The following is a 6,154-nucleotide window of genomic DNA, read 5'->3' on the forward strand; positions in this document are numbered from 1 at the left end:
ATTTTGTGTTAACATGAAAACCCAGAGAGCCCATAGCTGCTGGCTGACAGCAGTGCACCATCAGCCAGGCCAGAAACTGCATGCATGAGCTCATCACTTCCAAGCTGCTGCATGTATTTTTTATTTTTTTATTAAGCCTACTTTGTGAGTCTTCATGCAACCTGACATAACAAGAGAAACTGTCCGGGCTGAGAGTTTCAACATTTACCGCATGAGTCAAGGTCTGTCAGCGAGAACAGTGATGGCAATTAGCCGCTTTGCTTTTCCAAACACCCTTTGTGTTGTAAATCAGTCCGGTGTTATTCCAGATCTGTCACAACAGCTCAGGAGAGGAGAGCCAGAACGCTGGACCGTCATTAGCGCTGTTTATTATTCAAAGATCACAGGAGTCTTGAACTGCAAGCTCCAAGCGGAAGTCAAGAGACTGAAAGAGAGGAATGAACAGAGAGGAAGACATAAATGGGGCATTTGTGGTGAAGAGGAAAAAGGAGACGAGGAGAAAAGAGGAGCATTGAAGCCACATACAGATTAAAGCTCAAACAGAAAGGCCATCACACACACACACTCTCAAAACACACTTTTCAACACAACTTTCCACTACATAGATCTTCATTATGCGTTCAGTAGTTAAGTGTGTGGCCAGCGGTTTGGTCACAGGGTTGTGTGAGTGGCGCGCACGCACACACGCACTTTGGCTGACAGAAAGGCTACATGCTGTGGGTAGATGAGTTATGTAGCCAGTTACGCACAGTATGAAGCTGTTCGTATTGCAAACAATATTTTGCTTAACCATTTAAGTAACTCACAGCCACAATAGGGGATGGCCCGCCTAAATTAAAACAGAAAACTATTTTTGGTCATTAGACCCTTGCAATGAATTTGGACAGAAAGTTTAGAAAGTTGTTGGACTGCCAACTTTGAATGTTTGGACATGTTCCAGGTTTTAGTTACCTGACAGTCTATATCATAACAATTGTTGTGCATGAGTTTTCCTTCAATAAGATACGAATCAGTTCATGGGAATGCGTTGCAGGGGTTTGTAAAAAGTTAACCTTCGCAACTATGAACAGAGGGATATTTAGGTCCTGGTCAAATAAGTAACTCATAAAAAGGACTTATGGCTTATAGAGTAAATGTAAATGTGCTGTATTTATATAGCGCTTTTCCAGTCTTAACAACTGCTCAAAGCGCTTTTACATCTACAGGGAACATTCACCATTCACACACATTCATACACTGTGGCTGGGGCTGCCGTACAAGGTGCCACCTGCTCATCAGATGAACATGCACACACATTCACACTCCGATGCGCAGCACCGGGGGCAACTCAGGGTTCAGTGTCTTGCCCAAGGACACTTCGACAATGACTGCAGGGGCGGGGATCGAACCACCAACCTTCCAAATGGCAGGCAACCGCTCTACCACTGAGTCACAGCCGCCCAGTGTAGAGTATGGCTCTTTATCAACCTAGCACACTCTGACATGTCCTCGCATAGCTGGCTGCCTGTGAGAGCACAGCTAGAGACACAAGATCATTGATAGGGATCTAACAGTCAAACAGCAAGAAGGATACAGCTAGAGCAGCATTAAATCCTCCACAGCATCCTGCAATATGCTGAGCTAATTGTTCTCTGTAGTTACAACATCCATGGATCAGAGGAGAGGGTGTGTGGTTCTCAATAGTAAATCCAACCAACCTCAAGCACTGGCCCTGGCTTGCCTCAGGCTTGTTGTCTCAACATCCATGACTGGCTTACGTCACTGTAAATATAGAGAACTGATGAGACATTTAAGTCCCAACTAAATCCCATCTTTATCTGTTTCTCAAGAACTAGAATCATTTGTGGTCTGTGTTGTTTCACCCTGACCTGAAACAACATACTATGTTGTATATCTTTGTAATGGAGAGGTTTTCCCAGCGGAGACTAACACTGTGACTGTAAACCTCTGTTCAATTGTCAGGACCAAACCAGCCCTACAAAGGCCTTCCATGGTTGCCCTTTCAGGACTGAGACCAGTAAAGATTGTTTTTTCCCACTGAAGCTGCCACAGCCAAGATTTCCACCTATTTGCATAATTCATTTTTGAGGGGGTTTCTTGCCAAATAGGCTATAATATCCCACAGTATTTTAGTATTGTCAGTGTGGGAAAACCTCAGAAACATCAAGTTCACCAGAGGATGTTTTTGTGCCAGGCTGTAAACATGTTTATTTCTGGTGTAAACTTGGGCATTTTTTAACATGGGGGTCTATAAACAATTTGGACTGTGGTCATAACATCTACGTCTTATAACTTATTCCCTGGTATATATTGTTTTAAGTGTGTTATTTCTTTTCTTGTTTGTCAAGAAATTCTGTTATTTTTACATTCTTGTCTTTTCATAGTCATAGTTAACTCATAATTAAGTTGTGTAAGTTACAGAACGCGCTGTTCTCAAGGACAGAAGCTTCACTAGAGCCGGAGATGAGAGGTACGACAGAGCGTCAGCTGGGGTTACAGAAGACCGACAGTTTCAAGCCATCCAGTCTTCTGCTAAGTCACCTGTCTTTCCAAGATCTACAGGTCCAGTTCCATCTGCTTGTTCCGTGGTGGGTGTTGGTTCGGCTGCTCCTTTGGCCCAGTCGTCTGCCAGTTACACTGCTCTGCCACACCTGTCTTGGACTGAACACTTCTCCGGTGAGCCTGGTGACTGTCGAGCCTTCTCAATGTAGTGTGGACTACATTTGAGCTCCAGTCTGTCCACTATCCAATAAGATTGCTTACCTGATTTCCCACCTGTCCAGATAAGCAGAGGGTCAGTGGGCCACAGCTGAGTAGGGAAAGAATTTGCCCCTTTCTGACCAGTTTGCTTGCTTCACCCAGACTTTCACACAAATTTTCTAACATGTCACTCCGGGCAGAGAAGTGGCCCGGACTCTAGTGATCCTTTGTCAAGGCAGACGGAGAGTGGAGGACTACGCCGCTGACTTCCATACGTTGGCAGCAGAGAGTGGGTGGAATCAGGCGGCCCTACTGGATGCCTTCCTGTATGGTCTGTCCAGTGCACCGAAGGATTGGATCTTCCAGAGGACCTCAACCTTCTCATTGTTCTCATCTCTGAATGACGTTTTCTACAAAGCTAGGGCTACTGCTCTACCTCCTCACAGATCATGTGACTGTCATATTGACTTGCTGCCTGGTTCTTCACCACCCAAGGGGCGGCTGTACTCTCCCATATCTCCTGAGACCCATCCATGAAGGAGTACATTGATTTGGCTCTGGATCGTCGGATCATCCGGTCCATCGATTATCATGGACTTAACGACATCACAGTGAAGAACCGGTACCCCTACCCAATTGATTTCCTCTGCTTTCAAACTGTTGCAAGGTGCTACTATTTTTTTCCAAGCTAGACTTAAAAAATGCTTATTATTTGGTGAGGATCAGCAAGGGGGACAAATGGAAGACTGCATTTAACACTCCCAGTGGACATTACGAGTATTTGGTCATGCCTTTTGGTTTAACCAATGTCCCTGCTGTTTTCCAGGCATTTGTTAAGGATGTAAAATTATATATGTTTATGTACCTTGATGATATTCTGATCTTCTCTTGCAATCATGAATGAGCACATTGAACATTTTCGTACTATTCTTCACAGATTGTTTAAACATGATCTGTTTGTGAAAGCAGAAAAATTTTAGTTTCACGTTCCCAGGGGGACTTTTCTGGGATGTGTTGTGGCTTAGAGGAGATGAGTATGGATTTGGAGAAAATCAGCAGTCAAAGATTTGCCTGTTGGGGTTTGTTAATTTCTATCAAAAGTATGTCAGAACCTTCAGTTCTGTTGCTGCTCTGTTACCTGACCCCAGTCGACAGTTTGTGGGCGAGGTGCCTTTAATGTTGGCCTGAATGCGGTCCTTTCTCAACGCCTCCCAACGGATGGTAAGCTACATCCTTGTGCTTTCCTTTCCCATAAACTGTCCCTTGTTGAGAGAAACCCCTATGTAGGCACCCGAGAGCTTCTGGAAATCAAAGTGGCGTTGGTGGAGTGGAGACACTGGTTGGAGGGGGCGGAGCATCCATTCTTGGTTTGGACGGACCACAAGAACTTGGAATATCTATGATCTGTTAAACGATATGGACCAGGGTGCGTCAAGTTCTGCTTCACAAGTATTCCCAGTATAAGAAGTCTTCAGATCGCCGGAGGTTCAAAGCCCCAACCTACACGGAAGGTCAGAAGATTTGGGTGGCTTCTGTGGATCTTTCTCTCCGCGTTGTAAGCCTCAAACTGGCACCCCGTTTCATTGGTTCATTACCTGTCAAAAGAGTTAATAATCCTGTTGCTTTGAGACTGAAGCTTCCCAGGACCATGAGGGTGCACCCCACCTTTCATGTGAGCCGTGTGAAACCGGTGCAAGAGAGTTAGCTGGTGCCCAAGACTTCCGCTCCCCCTCTTCTGCGCATCATCGATACAGTTCCTTGGCTCACTCTCCTTCTTGCACTCTGTGCCTTCCAAACAGATAGTGCTGATTGTCTGATTTAGCTTCTCTGAATATTTGCGATCAAACCGTGGCCACACACACACACACACACACACACACACACACACACACACACACACACACACACACACACACACACACACACACACACACACACACACGGTCTCAGTCTAAGTAAAGCTCTCTTTATCCCTACTGACCAGTCCTCTCTGTGGACTCCATCTTAAAGTTCCTCTTCAGCAGTCCTCTTCAAAGCTGACGGCTGACATATACGAGCTGTGACGTTCAGTATGGTTTACAGGCATGTTTTTATGAGCTAACGAGAAAGAGCATGTTACAAAAGCAGAGGACTTCTAGAGGCCAGCTGGATAAACATCCAAGTTGTGTACAAATATGCAGAGTTGAGTGTGAGTTTAAGAAAAACCATTATGTGATTTAGGGCCTACAGTATATTTATAAGTTCCAAGAATTACACTTAAGAATACTATAAATAGTCAATGTAGGAGTAAAAAACTTCTTCTAAAATATGTTTATCAAGCCACTGCCTTATTACTAAGTGATGTCTTAAAAGAATATTTAAAAGGTGATATATGGTATATATATATAGGTGACAGCTAGCATTTAAAATAATTACTGAAGTCCAAATTCAAAACACTGGAGAAAGTCGTCTCCCCCAGCCCCTCATCCCCAAATCACCAGAGACTTAACGATAGAATATCATCACAATACTTATGTCACGATACAATATTATTGCGATTTTAAACATATCGCAATATTCTGCCATATATTGGAATTTATAACTTTTTCCAACTTCAAATTTTTCCCAATTTTAAATTATGACAAAGGAAACTTGGTCCTCTGTTTTATCTAAAAAGATTATTTTTTCTGTTTGTTCATCGCACTTCAGTTTTATTGCTGCAAAATGGGATTGTCAAGCAGCAAAACACATAATAGAAGATGGATACAGATCGATACTATAAGTATATCAAATACGTACTGCCATTGAAAATATCGCAATTCTATGCTGTCTCGATATTTTCCCCCACCCCTATAGCCAGACATTACTCCACAGCAGCGGAGTAGCTAGCTAGCATTAGCTAGACATTTTATCACGCGGAGCTCTGTAGCCGACTGACAGCCAAACTTTCTCGATTCAAAACTACGGTAACAACGGCTCAAAACACAACTAACTTTACCTCGCCATTCTCGCAACACGACTGACAGACACACTTTCTAGGCCTAAAATTATGGAAATAACCGCTAAAGTATCCATTATGAGGATAAGTCAAACTTGCAGTTTTTGTCCTAAGTGTGTCAAGTTGGTTGTAAACAGCCATGGCCCGCTTGCCTGGTCCACCGCTAAAGCAGTTATAATGTGTTAGCATGGCGGCGTTAGCCAGTGACAGTAAGGGTCACTTCATTGGCTCTGTCTCAATTGTTTTTGCAATTAACTAACTCGACTACTCTATATAATTCAATGTGAGTACACGAATGTTTAAATGCCCATCCCTAGTGGACGTAATAACTTAGCCTGAAGCTAATGCTTACCTGTTCAGGAGGAAATAAGCCAACTCTGCGCCCTTATGGACTCTAAGCTGTCTCCATCTGTCAAATACATCTCTAACATTTACCCGGGGTTTACGTCTTTGGTCATGCAACTGTTTTAAAACATG

The sequence above is a fragment of the Etheostoma cragini genome, chromosome 3 (genome assembly GCF_013103735.1).
Source record: "Etheostoma cragini isolate CJK2018 chromosome 3, CSU_Ecrag_1.0, whole genome shotgun sequence".
In the NCBI taxonomy this organism is placed as follows: Eukaryota; Metazoa; Chordata; class Actinopteri; order Perciformes; family Percidae; genus Etheostoma; species Etheostoma cragini.